Raw genomic sequence first — 17993 nt, 5'->3', positions numbered from 1 at the left:
GAAGCATGCCTGAATCCATAATGTAGTGGATTGAACATAATCAAAATCGTTTTGGGTTGATTGGTCTTCTAGGACAAGACACGACTTGAATCTCTATGCTTAATGGGGAGAATGTAGAATAAGTAATAGTGTTTGTCATACGTACCATAACTTCTATTTGTAGTAAAATATAATAGGTGTAAATTGATCATACCCGCATCAGTCACATAAACTAAATTGATCACTTAACGAACTAACACTATAATAACTCATAATTTACAACACATAGTAATAAGCATCGGGTGAAAAGTGGATATAAGATTGATTAAAGAGGGTTATCTAGAATGAGCTTTGGCGCCTGAAAACCCCAGTAAAATCTTACGTTGATGGTCCAAACCCATCTCATCTCTTATACACTCTTCTAAAAATCGGCTCTTATGGACTTAGGGGTTCTAGGAGTTATGCGGACTTAGGTGGCTTTCAGACGGTCCTAGGTGGTCCTTTTAAAAAAAAATTACCATTTAATTTTATGTCAATTTTTTTAATTTTAAGCAAATTATTAAATAACAAAAAATTAAAATCAAATACATAAATAAAAAAACCTAAAACTATCAAATGTGATTTTTAAGGATATTAATATTATTATTTTGATGCATTTTATTAGTAATGTTATTTTATTGGTGCATTTTTATTTTTTTTTGAAAGATATTAGTGTAACAAATATTAAATTATATATATATATATGTTTCTATCTTAAATATTTTATATTATTATTTTTATTTTTATATAGTATAATTTATATTTTAATTATATTTATATAATAATTTATTTATAATCATAAAAATATAAATCTAATTAATTTCTGACTAATCATTGGGAGCTTTGCCCGTCTGATTAGCACCTAACGTTTTTATAACATTGGTCTTATAAAACTAAATGTGGATGTGACTTTTGTTATGGGTTCTAGTGGGTGTTGTGTGTATGCTTTTAGTTGGAAGTTGGCTAATCTTTTTTTTTTTTTATCAATTAGGGACAATGAAGTTAATAGCATTTAGTTGGATTAAAGAAAAAATAGACTAAACGAGGTGCTAGTAGAGCATGATGTTGTTATGTTGATTGATCATCTTAATCAATCTTGGACTAATTCTAGAAGATTGTACAATTCTATTATGCTCTTTGATTGATTTTAATGTCAAACGAATAAGACTATTTCTAGTGGTGGTAATTTAGTTGTTACGTATCCATATGTAATCACAACCAACTACTAAAGTGGTTATAAATAAATATAATTTGTAACTTTATTTGGTTACAAGGTTTCAAATCTCCCTACAACAACAACAACAATAAAGCCTTAGTCCTGAAATGATTCGGGATCGACTAATATGAACCATCATATGAAACCGTGTAATCGAGTCGTTTCAAATCTCCCTAAAATCCAAAATTTTGATGATTTTAAGCTATGGAGGACGCTAGAGACGTCAGATCTGGCGTGTCAGGGGCCCTCGCAGCTTTAACTTTTTGCTTTCAAAAAGTTAAAAAAAGTTATTTTTTCAGTATTTCATATTTGATACCTATTATTATTGACCCCACAAAATTTTAAAAGTAACAATCCTTCTAATGAAATGTTACTACACTTTGTCACTATACTCCTAAAAATCACAACAGTTGTTACAAAGAACCGTGGATGCTCTAAGATAGTTCATGTTTTGGTCCAAGTTACTTATTCTTTACGAGGATCTATGGAGTTGTATGTAACAAACTGCCAGTATATATATCAATCGAGCGACTTTGCTTTCTTCACCTGCCGCTTTTCATATATGTGCAATTGCTGTTTTATTCTTCGTTGCCTTAATGCCGGTTATTTTCGTATGCGACCCTTGCCTTTTGCCGACTTCATACTTGTAATTTTTCGTAGTTAGTTTTGTTTTTATTAGGGTGGCCAGACCCTTTTTGCAATTTTTGAGTACTCGTTTATTCGCTTAATTTTATGCCTTATAATTTTTCTTTCAAATAATCATAAGATTAACCATAAGGTTTTGCGAATGATGCGTAATCATGCATCCGCCTTTCTTTTGTAGGCAACACATTTATGTGTTTAAGATTAACCATAGGGTTTTGCGAATGATGCATAATGCATCCGTCTTTCTGTTGTAGACAACACATTTATGTGTTTAAGTTTATCAGTTTCAAAAGGACCTGCATTCAATTGTAACATATTGAATAATTGTAACCGTTGTAATGTCTTTATTTTGCTATTGAAGAAAAAAGACTTTTCATTACATGGATACATAAACTGTGTGGGATCCAAGCCTCATTAAAACCTTTTATCAGAAAACCCAGTGGGAAAAAACTCATAAAAGGAAAAAGAGTACTCGTCATTTCCCTGAACTACTTGGCCTGTTTATATAGGCGTAGATTCTCTAGATTCCAGGTGCGCGGGAGCTTTTTGCCGCTCATTTCTTCTATTTCAAAAGTTGATGGTCCCAACTTCTTGGATACCCTGTAAGGTCCGATCCAGTTGACGCCTAATTTGCCTTTGCCTTCTCTGGACTGTATTTTATCTGCTTTTTTCAAGACCAAGTCGCTCTCATTGATTATCACCTTTCGCACCCTTCTGTCATGATACTTCTTGATTCTATTGCGATATACTGCCATTCGCATGTAAGCTTTTTCTCTTCGTTCTTCAACAGAATCCAATGCATCTCTAATGTTGATAGGATTTTGGGTGTCGCAGTAATAAATTACCCGATCCGTAGGCGAATTGATTTCAACAGGTAGGACTGCTTCGGCTCCATAAACCAGCGAGAAAGGTGTTTCGCCTGTTGCTGCCTTTACAGAAGTTCTGTATGCCCATAACATATGAGGTATCTCATCCGCCCAACCTGTTTTCTTATCCCCTAGTCGCTTCTTGATTCCCTGAATCATGGCCCTGTTGGTAACCTCTGTCATACCATTCGATTGGGGATGATTTACGGAGGAAAAATGATTCTTGATCCCCATGCTTTCGCAATATGCTTTGAATTTGACACAGTTGAACTGGGTACCATTGTCGGTTATAAGCGTTTGTGGGATTCCAAACCGCATGATAATGTTCTCTCGTAAGAACTCGATCATTCGCTCAGGTGTTTAAGTGGTTACTGCCTCTGCTTCTACCCATTTGCTGAAGTGGTCCACTGCGACTACCAAGTACTTCCTCTTTCTTGTTGCTTCTGGGAATGGCCCCACTATATCAATCCCCCATGCTGCGAATGGCCACGCCGTCATTATAGTTACTTGTTCGGCTCCTGGGACATGCTTTTCATTAGTATGGATTTGACAGCTGTGACATTCCGCTACCATTTTCTGGGAATCTTCTACCACCTTTGGCCAATAATATCCCATCAACTTGACTTTTCTCATCAACGCCGCGGATGCTTCATGCGCACCACAAATTCCTTCATGGAGTTCTCTCAGCACGTAATCTCCTTCATTGCGGCTAATACATTTCAACCATGGACATGTATATGACTTCCTGTATAAAGTCCCATCCCGAATTGAGTATCTTGATGACTGCCCAATTAGCTTTCTGGCCACACTTTTATCAATCGGCAAATCCCCATATTCCAGATATTGACGAATGGGTTTCCGCCAATCTTCATCATCTTCTAGCTCATCAACGACCATAATCTGATCGGCTTCAAATGCTGGTGATGACCTTATTTCCAAATTACACGCTTTCTGATTCCATGGGTCCCTACTGGCTGCCGCTTTCGCCAACTCATCAGCCTTTGTGTTCCGGCCCCTTGGAACATGCACCATCTCCCAGACGATTCCTTTATGTGTTAACTCCTGCGTCAATCTACCGACAACCTGATGGTATTTAACCAGATCTTCCTATTTCACCAGATAATTTTTTATGATCTGATTTATCATGAGTTTAGAGTCGCTGTAGATTACCACTCTTTCTGGCATAAGTTCATTAAGCAACTTCAATCCGCATATCATTGCTTCATACTCTACAGCATTGTTAGTAGTTTTGAATGTTAACTTTGCTGCATAGTATAGGCGAATAACGTCCGGACCCTTGATGACGACTCCCAGTCCAGCTCCATCGGTGGATAACGCCCCATCTGTGAACATACTCCACTCTTCTTTTTGTGCTTTTGGACATTCGTCTTCATCCCACGTGAACTCATTCACGAAATCGGCAAGTACTTGACTTTTCAAAGCTGGTCTTCCTTCATAACGAATGTCGAACTCTCCCAAGCGAATTGACCATTCCATTAATCGCCCGGATGCGTCAGGTTTCTGCAATACCTTTCGCATTGGGATTCCAGTTCTCACAATGATAGTATGTGCCTGGAAGTATGGCTTCAACCTAGCCGCCGTGGTTATCACCGCGAGGGCCATTTTATCTAACCTCGAATATCGAAGTTCTGCATCCTTTAAGACTTTACTCATGTAGTACACCGGATATTGTTGCCCTTCTTCTTCCCGCACCATTACAGTGCATATCGCCGTGCTGGTGACGGATACATAAAGAAATAAATCTTCTCCATCCTCTGGCCTGCTCATTAAGGGTGGATAACATAGTAATCGCTTTATTCCCTCGAATGCCTCTTGACACTCCGGCGTCCACTCAAAGGACTTAGATTTTTTGATGGCATTGTAGAAAGGTAGACATCTTCTAGCCGAGCATGATATGAACCGCCCTAATGCCACCAACCGCCCATTGAGTCGCTGTACTCCTCTTATGTTCCTTGGAGTCTTCATCTCCATCACTGCTTTAACCTTCTCAGGATTCGCCTCAACTCTTTTGCCACTAACAATGAAACCCAGGAACTTCCCTGCTCTCGCTCCAAACGTGCATTTCTCCGGGTTCAATTTGAGGCCATATTTGATCAGTACTTCCAGGATTTCTTTAATATCCTGCGGGTGGTCTTGTATCTTCTTGCTTTTAATGATCATGTCATCTACATAGATCGAGAAGTTCCCGCCTGATTTGTCTGAAAATATTTTGTTCATCATCCGTTGATAGGTTGCTCCCGCATTTTTCAGTCCGAAGGGCATCACCTTGAAGCAATAAGTTGCCTGATGAGTTATGAATGACGTCTTGATCTCATCCGCCTTCTCCATTGGTATCTGGTGGTAACTGGATTTCACATCGGTGAATGACAAAGCTTCAAATCCCGCAGTCCCATCTACCAATATATCAATGTTAGGTAGCGGATACATATCCTTCGGACAAGCTTTATTCAAATCTTTGAAGTCTACGCACATTCTGTACGTTCCATTCGGCTTTTTGACTAGCACCACATTGGCTAGCCATTCCGGATAAGTGACCTCTCGAATTGCATCTGATTTTAGCAAATCCGCCACTGCTTTTTCAATCGCCTTCTGCCGCTCTGGAGCATGTCCTCTCTTTTTCTGTCGCACTGGGGTTGCACTTTTGTCCACATTCAAACGATGTGTTGCTATTTCTGGACTTATCCCCTTTAGCACTTCATCTGGAGCGGCGAATGCCGACTCGCATTGGATCAACACCTCGGTAATGGCTTTCTTCGTTTCCTCTGGAAGTCCTGCCGCTATCCTTACTTTCTTGTCATTTGAAATGGCGAATAGTTCTGTTTCTCCTAACGCTTCAGCCGGCAACTTCTCATCAACTTTATCTTCTTCATCTGGCTTTGTTTCAAGTGACAATGTATAAGCTTGTTGAGATATAAGTTGATCACCCTCAACAATGACTCGCCCTTGATGTGTTGGCAAATGCAATGTCAAATGCTTCATTGAAATGAGCGACTCCGTTTCCGATAGGAACAGACGCCCCAGAATTATATTATAGGCCAATGGGAGATCAACAATTGCGAATTCCAGATCACCTCTCCATTTTAGATTCTTATCGCCCATTTCTGTCTCCAACACCACATGTCCACTTGTTTGAGATGATTGACCTCCAAAACCAGTTGCATCCATGAACGTATGTTCTACTCGCTCGTCGTTAATTCCCAACTGGTTGAATGCAGTTCGAGTAATAACATTGCAAGAACTGCCTGTATCAATAAGGACCCGCTTGACGTCCCATCCTTCAATGGCCACCGTAATCACCAACGCATCCGCATGCGGCTCCGTGATTCGCGCAAATGAATAATTGAGGGCATCCCCCCCTACTCGTGTTGCTTTTTCGCTGTTCACGGCGAGCCCTTTTTGTTGGAGGCTCATAGATCCCGCCTGCTATTACGTTAATCACTCCTTTTTTCTGCTTCTTTTCTGGTCTTGCTTCTATCTCACGTGGGAGTGTTGCTTTTTCATCAATCGTTTCTTTTCTAACGAATTGACTCAGTTTTCCTCTCTCAATCAGCTTTTCAATCTCCCTCTTCAATTCGTAGCAATCATTCGTGTTATGGCCGTTCAATCTGTGGAACCTGCAGTATTTGTTAGGATATCGCCCCAAACTGGTTCGACCTTTCGCCTCAGGAAACTGCACATCCTTCTTCAGGGGTTTTTTTTCAATCCAAAGTAACACCTCATGGCGAGTCGTGTTCAATGGTGTTTGATATCCCCCCCTTGAAAGGAGCGATCGCCTTTCCGAACAAAATTACCCTTAGATTGGGTTTGATTTTGATGGCGCCGATTGTCCGAAGTGGATCTAGCCGCATCTCTCTCTCGCCGGGTTTGAGCTCTATGTTCCCTGTTAACATCATCCACCTCCATGAATTCCTTTGCTATCTTCATGAGTTCGGCCACTGTGCGTGGCTTGTTGCGGATGATTTCCTCCCGCATGCTCCAATCTGTGGTTCCATCCGCCATTATGTTGCGAATGCTCACGATATCTGGGTTCTGCAACCGCACCAGAATATCGTTGAATGCTACAACAAATTCCCTTAGGGAATTATAATTTCTCTGTTTGATCTCTTTCAGCTGCCTATCCGTCACATCTGCCGCTTTACAGCCCACGAATTTTGCACAGAAATCACGACTGTACTGAGTCCAGTTGTGAATGGATTCGGTGGGTAGAGATCGGAACCAATCGGATGCTGCTCCACCCAAAGTGGTCGAGAACAATCGACAAATTATGCTTTCGCTTGCTCCTGCAACATCCATTAACTCTCTATAGTTCCTGACATGCGCCTCAGGGTCAGAATTTGGATCCCATAGTATTTAGGTATCGCCGGTGCTTTTATTCTGTGATCTGGAATAAATTCCCGCAACGATGGGGCAAAAGGCGAATCACTCTGCACCACCGCTCTCGCCCTAGGGGTGTACCTCATTCGCTCCATCATGCTTCGCAGTTGATCTTCCAATTCAGTATTGGGTTCCCGCCGAACTTCTTCCATCCGCTGCTGGTGAATTCTGGGTGATATCCACCTGCCATACTGTGTCGACACTTGTTCTCGCTGTGGGTCTAACCGCTGTCCAGTTATAGGATCAAAATTCCAAGTGTGCTCCCGCCCAGACACATTCGCTCCAGATGTCATCAACTCTGAATGTCTGTGGACAAAGGGCTCCGTTTGTTGTAGCGGAAAAATTCCTTGCATTCCTGACATCGGTTGGGATGTTTGCCAGGTCGGATGGACCGTCATATTAGGATCTTGGTGCGAGTAGTTGCCTGGATGGCTATGTGGTGTCATGCGACTACTCGGACCCACCCGATTCGTCTCTTGAGATGACTGTGGAAGCGTAGATACGGCAGGAATAGTCGATGGTTGTGTCGAAGTAACAACGGGTTCTTATGGGGCAACCGCTACAACGGTATTGTGATCTGCGATTGCAGTTAATAAACTAATCATTCGATCTCCAGCCGCTTGGCTCATATTCGTAGCCAAGACCTGTCCTGCCATTTGCACAAACTCACTATTCGACATCTCCATCTCAGTTTGCACTTGGACCTCCAATAATGGACTCAACTGTCCTGAAGGATTCGTCGAGCTGGGTATCACAGGCTGTGTACTCGCAGGCTGCGAACTCACAGTCCGTGGACCTCTTGAGTTCATACTAGTTGATCTGGTTGTAACTCCGGTTGTTCGTGATGGCTCTGACATGTTCTTGGTGTACCTTTAACCAGATGTTGGTAAAAAAGATCCACCTTCACCGCACCAATGATAACTTGCCGGATTTGATTGGATGATCCTCGTCGTAGTTACCTGCAAAACAAAACCGGAGACAGGATCTCCGGGAAAACTCTCCGACGATCAAGTCAGTTTTATGTGGAATTCTAGTAGATTGATAATCGTATTGAGGAAAAAATGTGAACTTACCCCTCTTTTGGCTTTCTTATCTCTTTTATAAGCCTTTCTAGGTAACCGCCGAGGGCGGTTACTCTTTCTGTGCCACGTCCTCTACGTGGCCACAAACGTGGTCTCGTTTGTTTGAGTGGGTGGTTTAGTGCCTTGTTAGGATTTCGGGGCGGTTAGCCTCCTCCTTTATTAGGAGCCCATTTAATCTTGAACCGTGGGCTTAAGTTTAGGTTGGGCCCGTGTTTATGATTCGGTCCGGTTGGCTTCGCGGATCATCAGCTAATAACTGTTGCGGTTGCTGTTAACTATTTCTGGTTGCAGTAAGCTGTTTGCTGTTAGAATGTTTGGTAAAATTATATTGAACTTTGCTGTTAGTATTTAAAATGTCTAATATAGATATGTTTTAAATTAATCAACAAATAAATTATAAAATAAGAACGATAATTTTGTCAATAATTAATAACTACAAACAACTGTTCATGAAAAGCTCTAAAAAGAAGTTTTTCGTTAAAAGCTCCAAAACGCTGCAATATTCTAAGAAAATGCTACGGTTATATAAACCTAACCAAATATTATATTTTCTGCAGTTTGGAGTGAAACCTAAACGTTTATCCGAAAAGCTGAAACAAACATCTTCTAATTCTTTAATGATTTAAAAAAAAAAAAAAACTTTGTTGATTAGGACATGACATGTGATACACAAAGTGACTGTCATGTTAGCTATAAAAGTAAAATATGTCTCACGTCAATTGTGACAAATTAGATATATGCTATGTAGTTAGTATATATACTCAAATTAGCTTTTGTGTCACATCAATATTAATACGCAGATTGATCAAAATTACTCTATTGAAATCATATATAAATTTCAATGCTTTTACGTAAATTTTTTTTTGAAGTGGATTGATATTTGTAAAATATACCTAAATTTCAATGACTTGGTAGATTACCCATTTGAGGTTTAATTTTAGAAATTCTTCTGAACCATTGATTGATAAGGTGGTAGTAAATTTAGTATACCTAATTATTGCAGAGATGATGTTTGTCCTATTTAATAATCAGTCTTGATCACATGCATCTTAATTAGCATGTAGAATTTTCTCATTCACCGTTAGATCTAAGCTTATTAGAATCTTAAGGTCGAGATTCAAAGCATCATGAGGCTTAAATTTAATAAGCCTGTATCTAACGGTGAATGAGCAAATTCACTTGCTCATTAAGGTGCATGTGAAAATTCATGTTTAATAATAAACCTGTTTTTAGCGGAAGACAATCAACTATTTCTAATTTGGTGTCTCATTCCATATTCCTTTTACAAAAAAAAATTATTTAATTAAAATAATATATTTAGTGAGTCAAGGGAATCTCCAACCACTTTTTATGAAAGAGACATGAAAGGAAACTAGTGGCGAAACCAGGATCCCGGATGACCTGGGGCTCAAACATATCAGTAAAAAAATTTCAAAACGATAAAAAAAAAATTGAAATTAACTGTGCGGTTGACGGTAAATTTTCAAAGTCCAGCCGTTAGGGCTGGGCAAAAAGGAAACTAGTGGCGAAACCAGGATCCCGGATGACCTGGGGCTCAAACATATCAGTAAAAAAATTTCAAAACGGCAAAAAAAAAATTGAAATTAACTGTGCGGTTGACGATAAATTTTCAAAGTCCAGCCGTTAGGGCTGGGCAAATTTTTTTTAGCCTCCAACGCATTAAAACTGTAAAAATATTATCATTTTTTTTAGAAACTAGCATTGAACTAATAGAAAATTAAACATGTTTATTTTTTTTAATGGTAAAGATATAATAAAAATGAATTCAAAAGTGTTATCAAAATAAAATTAAAATAAATAAAAACTTTTTAAAAGAAAATGAGATTGAAGAGAGTTGAACATAGGCCATCTTAAATAGAAATAAACATCCTTAACCATCTCATTTACCTTCAAACATTGAAATAATACTACATAGAATCAATATAATTCTCTCCAAAATATTACCAGACACCATTACTAAAAAAAAATTTCTCAATTCTCTAGCGATCTGCCGGAGCTCGAACCCAACCCCCCTTGATTCCGCCCCTGAAAGAAACACTGAAATAAAAATAACAGTTTTTCTTCCAAAATCCAATACGTGGATGGAACATAAATTGGATGCGACAAATTATCTCCCTATTCTTACACCTACCAAAACCAACACCAAACGGTTATTTTTCCGATAGAATATGTAGGTTTTTATGTTAAAGATGTGTGTGGTTGTTGGTACAATAATTTATGTGATAAAATGAATGCTTATTTATTTATGTATTTATTTGTTCAACTATCAACATACGGCTTAAGTTAGATTACATTTAAGAAAATAAAAATCCGATCGTACAAAAAAAACTTTCGAGTGTTTCATTTAGATTTTTTTGGTTTTTTTAGTCGAACGGAGGGCTATAAACCCAGAAATCAGAAAACTAGGACCTAATTATCCGCGAATGATCCGTTCCACAATAATAATAAAAAAATATTCTGGATGCCTACAAGAAGAGTGGTTGTGGTTGTTAGAGATAATGTTCCTATTATCTCTGTAAATAGATTCTTATCTAGTTAGAGTTTCAATTTGTCTATAACCCTAGCTAGGTAGAGTTTCAATACGATTATACTTGTGTATTGTATTCCTATACAAACTACTATTGGCTCACTATAAATACAAGGCCTCCGAGCCATAATCATCAAGGTGATTCAAATCATTATTGTGTTATTACTTATCTCTCTCCTATCTCCATAATATTCCGTATATCAAACTATACATCCAACAGTGGTTTGTATCTTTATATAAGAGTTATCATGTTTTTCTTCATGAAAAAAAGTTTTGTCTACCATCATATAGATATGGCTTATTGAAAAATTATAAAGTCATTCCTGATGAAAAACTCTAAAGTTGATTCTCGGTGGAGTTTGTTTCCTGTTATTGTACCAAAAACAGTTTCAAACACTGTCTACCATTATTTTACCACGATTTATGATATTGAAGATACAAATTCAAACTTCTGAATTTTAATTACTTTCTAGATGTACTATTTTTTTATGGACGGAAAAAAAGTTTCCAATTTTTTTTTTTCTAATTTTCAGATTTATTATATTGAATTCATTTTTAATAGTAATAACTTATGGTTAAATTTTTTTAAGTGTACATCATTTAAATTAAAACAAAACTTAAATCATTTTCAAAAAACAAAAACAAAACTTAAATATTCAATAAACTTTACAGAATTGTAAATAACAATTTAAGTGTTTAATTAATAAAATAAAATTCATGTATTAAATATGATTTTTTTTTTTTGACTTTTGATACGAAGAAAAAATTCTTCAAACAGTTATAAGTGATTCGTTGTATTACCAAAAAAGAAAAGAAAAAACAATTATTTCTGAGGAGCAAGGAGGATACCATTTGTGCAAGACACCAATTATTTCCTTAATTACTTAATTAATTATTTAAAAATTAACATTAAATATGGAAGTAGACTTGGAAAAAGAATAAATATATTCCTGATTTGTAAAATGATAAGTATTTTCTCTTAATTTTTTTTTTATCCATTGATGAATTATTATTATTTTTATAGAATATAGTGACGATGGATGTTTTCCTTTAATGTTTTCCTTGACTGGCCCAACGACGCATACCAATCACAATTGAATGCCCTGTGTGTGGAGCAGAATGAAACGGATAACCATTTATTTGTTGATTGTTGTTTTGTAGGTGATCTTTGGCGAATAGCTAGCCTCCCAATCCAACAAACTAACGGGACGAACTTTGCAGATTGGTTATTGCAGGCAATTTGCGGTCCAAATCTGGAGTTCATTGACAGACTCTGTTGTGCTTTAAAGACCTTTTGGGATCACCGTAACAGAGTCTTTTGGCACTTGACATGGTGGCCGGTGGACATTAGCTGGAGACATGGCATAGACGAACTGCGGGATTGGCGGGCCTACCAGCAGAATTCAAAGAATAAGCAAAGGGTGAATTCTGGATTTCTGCCGGATAGTAGACAACGACGTCACCTTGGAACCAGCGCACCATCTGTCGTGACTTCAGAAACAGCATCCATGACTGCAGCTAGGGCGTCTGGATCATCCTCCGATGCAGTAGCAGCGGCGAATGGTCCGCCTGTATCTCAACAAAACCGAGCAAACAATGTTCCTAACCAGCTTCGGGAAAGGGTAATATGGAAGCCGCCGGACAGGGGATCAGTGAAGTGCAATGTTGACTGTGCTATCTTTAAGGAAACTGGTAGCTGCGGCATGAGAGCAGTGATGAGAGATGACACATGTATCTTTCTGTTCTGTAGCAGCAGCTGCATTGCTAGTATTAGAGCACCTAAGGTGGTTGAGGTATTAGCTTTACGAACGAGTATGATCTGGCTTGCTTCTATGCGCTATACACATGTTGAATTTGAATCAGATGCCAAGCTTGTTATTGATGCAATTCTTTCCAACAAGAAGGATATCTCAGAATTTGGAACGCTCATTCATGATTGTTGAGTTATCCTTGAATCTAATCCTACTTTCTCAGTATCATTTGTTAGTCGTTAGCGAATAGGGCTGCTCATTTGGTAGATAGGCAGACTTATTCCAATGCTAGTGATTTTTTTATCTTTTGTAGTGCCAGATTGGCTAGCTAACACTATTTTTTAGGATGCAAATCTCATTCATCTATTATGAAATGCATTATTTTGGGTTCAAAAAAAAAAACTTAATACATCATATGTCTTACTGATATACATCTAAATCTTTGCAGATGTATCATTAGTCTCTTAAACTTGATTAAACTAAAACGACTAGCCCTAAATTTAACGCGATAAAAAAAAGTGATTGTCAACCCGATTTGTTTTGAAGAAATTTATAATAATAATATTAAGATCATTTCAAACCAAAACATTATTGTACATCTAAGTTAATTTTATTCATCTTCCAGATTCAAGTAAATCAAATCTTTAATCACTAGTAGAAAAAAAAAAGTGAATTATTAAACCTAGCCTCAATTTCCTACGTCTACCTTCGAGAATAGACCGAACTACCCTTTATCCAAAATTTGAAAAAATCCAAAACCCAAAACCTCTCAAACACTCGAACTACTCTTCGATCAAATCCGGACTAATTGCTCAACAAAAACATGTTTCGTGGAAGGGGAGGAAGAGACAAAGCTCATAAAACTATAGTTAATGTTTTGGATTAAAGCCAACAAAAGCTCATAGCATTTAATAAGCCCATTACACTTCCAATGGCTTATTTCAATAAAAAGAGCCCAGAAATGAAATCGTCCCATTGTCATTGTCATGAGAAAACCGTACTTTCACATAATTAGAGCCTATACAAGTAGACAAATCACCTCTCTTTTGGTGACTTCTACCAAAAGTATTTGATGTTGTACCGTAGTTTTGAGGTACCCTAGATTTTAGTAAGATCTCACGTAGCAATATCTTAATAGATATGTCCGTTTTAGTTATATTTTAGGAGTGCTTGTTGCTTTCGTTTATTTCGTAGAGAATAAAGGACATGATACATATGACTCATAAGATCTGTATTTGATTGGACCACATATTTAATCGTCACACTTTGGAATCAAGTAACTTTAGTATTTCATGTATACTTAATATGCTATCACTATCACTATCAGAACACAATTTCTTTTTAATTTTCTTAGAAATTTATTTAAATTTATCAAACGATTTAATCAAACACACATAGTAATATTTGGAAAAATTATCAGTAAAAGTATGAAAATGTCTCTAACCACCACTAATCAAATCCTTCATACATGTTTAAAACTGCTACTGCAAAAGAATTTTTATAGAATTTTTTGTTGGCAAAACTGGTAGAGCTTGATTTTTCAGTTATTATTATTATTATTATTATTATTATATTAGAGATGAGGATAAACTTTATAAATTATGTTTGTTTTCTTTGTGTGTGATTATGAAGGTGAAAACCATGGTAATATATTATTGAATTTGGAGTACAATAATTAAAATTATAGCATCAATGCAGTAAAATTGCACAAATGAATGACAAACTTGGTATAGCATTTATATTTAGGACATTATGAGTGTGATGTGCCTCATCCAGGTATCCGTAATCTTCTTTTTTCTAATTTATATGGTTCTAGTCTTCCTCAAACGATTAGAATATAATGTTTCTCGGTTTGATTTTTATCGGTTCACAATCGGCTGAACTATTATAAGTTTTACTTTTTATATCAAGTAATTTTATTAATAATACATTTATAGAAAAAGATTGAATCTATGAATTCTCATCTATATAAAGATGTACCAATTCAATTAAGCTATACCCAGTTTTTTTTTTTTTTTTTTTTTTTTTGTGAATCAACTATACCCAGTTTTTAATAATGTTGATTATGAATTTTTTTTGAATTATTGTTGCAATTTTTTTTAAAAGCCCATTAAAGCGACGGGAATGGGCTTGAAGCCCATAAAGAGTAGTCAGGTCAGGAGGAATAAATATGACCAGCCTACTTTTCTATTTCATTACTTTATTAAATGCCTGAAAATAGTTTACATAAAGAAATTCCTTTGACTACAAATTATTTGTGATTATTGCTTCTTTTATTAAAATTCTCATAAAAAATACTAATAGTACTAATAATAATAATAAAGAAACATAGGAAAATTTACATTCACATTCAATTTTTAAAAAATATCTACACTATGTTAGAAAATAATTAGAATTTTGTCGATCATTTTTTTAAAAACAAATCACGTAATTAACAATCCTAAGGAATTTTGAAATTCATAACTACATAACCTTGTGATATTTTTCAAATATGTTTAATACTTTTGATATATTATTAATTTAATAAATTATCCAAATTGATTAAAGCATAAATATTAGGAAAAATTACACATAAATTCATCTTTTAAAAACCTTTTACAACTATATCAAATCATAATTTTGAATTATGTCAAACTAGTAAAATCAGTATTTTTAATATATTTTAAGGATTAGAATTTATAAATTAGAAGTCTAGAATGATTTATGTATCGCCTTAATTTATTTAAAGTAATAATATATTTCTAAACTTATTTACAATAATTTATTGATTTTCTAAATTTTTTTAAAATGATATACATTTTAATTTTTAAAAATCCAATAGTATTCTGTAATATGAATTTAGGAAATTAATAATATCACTTTAAAATTCATTAAATTAACAAGAGATTTAAATTTTTTTAGGCCAATTTGATGGGCTCCAAATGTATTAACCCTGAAAAGAAAAGTAGAGATGGGGTATTATTATTATTATTATTATTTATCTATCCTACTAAGTGTAGGAACACATGCTCTTTCATTCACATTTTATAATTGGAATATACATTATTTAAATAAATTTATTATTCCCTATCCAAGAATTATATGACTATACCTACCCACACAAATAGAAGATGTTTTTGCAACTAGTCAAATAATTATAAGATCACTACTATAATTTTAGCTTTATTTAAAATGGTCTTTTGTTTGTGAAAGAGCATTATTTTGTTCTTTTTTATCTTATGTTTGATACGTTTTGTTTTTTAATTAAACTTCTTTCTTTACATTAACATTCAAACTCAAAAAATCTCATCCATCTCCGCTGTTGTTCAACGGATATAAGTCCTGTCCTCTGATAAGTTTGATTTTGTCTTGTCCTTTTACAAGTTTTTCCATTTCTTTTCAATTTTTGTATCAAAAGTTCTTTTTCCAGTTATGACATCATCAAGTAATCACTTTGGAGAATGCATTCTAGCTAAAATGTGAGCTTTTCAAGGAAATCTCAGTTTTCAGCTAGCCGAGACCATGACTATCAAAGAAGCTTTAAGTTGGATCAAGATGCATCGCCCCAATGAGAAAATTCAAATTCAGTCGGATTGTCTCGTCATAATCAAGACAATTCAAATGGGTTTAGAAGGTCTTTCATATTTAGTTGACATTATTTCTGATTGTATTCATTTATTACAAGATTTAGAGCTGTGCTCTATCTAGAATTAAAAAAATTAAAATTTATGATAAACTAGGTTAAAAATAGACATGACTTTTCTTATTTATTAAAGTATAAATATAAAGAGCATAAAAAAAACCTATCTTATCTTATTATCTTAACTTATTAGGTTTTAATTTTTCAAATTATGAATTTGAAGTAAAGTTCAAAATATTTGGAATGACAGATCGGGTCAGGTTGTGTTAGTGTTGAGCTTAATAGGTAATGGATCATTTTTGGGTTGACACGAAACTGACACGCTAATTTTTTAGTTGAGTTAGTGTTGATATGTGAACCCGAAAACGACACGAAATGACATGGATATTGAAAATTATTGTTATATTTTCTTGTGTTTTTTATGTCACTTTATTAATAAAGATAATAAAATTATAATTATTAATTGCAAATATTGATTTGAATTTCCAAAATTGTTATAAACACATTACATGACCCTTTAACATGATATTATCGAACTTTTCGATAATTATTGTTAATATACTAATCTAAAAATGATATAAAATGTTTAAAAATAGTACCATATCTTCTTATATTTTTAAGAGTTATTATTAATATATATGCATAACAAAATTACATGTAACCCGAAAACACGACACGAGATCGACACTAACCCGAACAGGTTAACACGACTTTGACACGAAAGTTTTTGGATTGGGTTTGAGTTTACTCATTTTTGACACGAACCCGAAATGACACGACACGAACACGACTCGAACACGATAATTGCCAGGTCTAGCTCTATCTCCTTTATTCGGTTGCCCATGCTCTAGCAAAAGTAGTCAATTCTGTATCTATTCGGGGTGAGTGACATGTCCACCATCATTTCTTAATATTCTTTTATCTGATTTACATATGTTTAATTTATTAATATAGACACTTGTATGTATAGAAATTATTGTTAAAAACACAACTCTATTTTTTTTTGAATCAAAAAGTGACTTTTATTAACTTAAATCAGAAGATAACACGTCAATAATAAACGGTGGTGGACAGGCCTACTCACCACGAACAGAACTAGAAGTAACAGTTTTAGCTAGGCTATGGGCTGCTAAATTTGCTGATCGTTTAATAAAAGATATCAAACATGAGTTCAAATCTCGTAACAAATCACAACACTCACGTATCACATCAGATAAATAAGATAATTGACATTTTTGGAGCTGGATAGCCCGTACCACCATCAGACAGTCGGACTGAACTTCAACATGGCTTAAGTTATAGTTCTTGATCCATGATAACGCTTCGCGGATTGCCATTGCCTCAGCCAAAGGTGGATCCGTTATCTCAGCAAGGTAACCCATACTTGCCGCAAAGCAATGCCCCTCATGGTCGCGTAAAAGGAAACCAAAAGAGTAAAAATTATTCAACCCATTTACCCATGCATCGACATTGCAGATGTAACAACCTGCTTCCGGTTTCTTCCATTTACACAATGCACCCGTGTATTGATTTTGTTGATCTAGGTGATGTCTTTGCGCTGTCTCCCAAACCGTCAATTCCACAGTGGCGGTCTGAAATATTTCCTCAGGCGATCGAAATTTATCATTCCAAACTTTTTCGTTTCGTGCCCTCCAAAGTTGCCAACAGATCATCGCAATATGGTTACAATTCATCGTCACATCACCAAGGAGATTTGTAAACCAGTGGATAAAATTCGAGACTAGATCCACCCGATTGTCTTTGAATAATAATTTCCATACCTGAGCAGCTCGAGGACACCCTATGAACACGTGAAACTCATTTTCCCCGAAAGCTCCGCACACCGGACAACA

This window comes from Euphorbia lathyris, chromosome 1, assembly GCF_963576675.1.
Source record: "Euphorbia lathyris chromosome 1, ddEupLath1.1, whole genome shotgun sequence".
NCBI classification, from domain to species: domain Eukaryota; kingdom Viridiplantae; phylum Streptophyta; class Magnoliopsida; order Malpighiales; family Euphorbiaceae; genus Euphorbia; species Euphorbia lathyris.
This window is presented reverse-complemented; position numbering follows the sequence as displayed.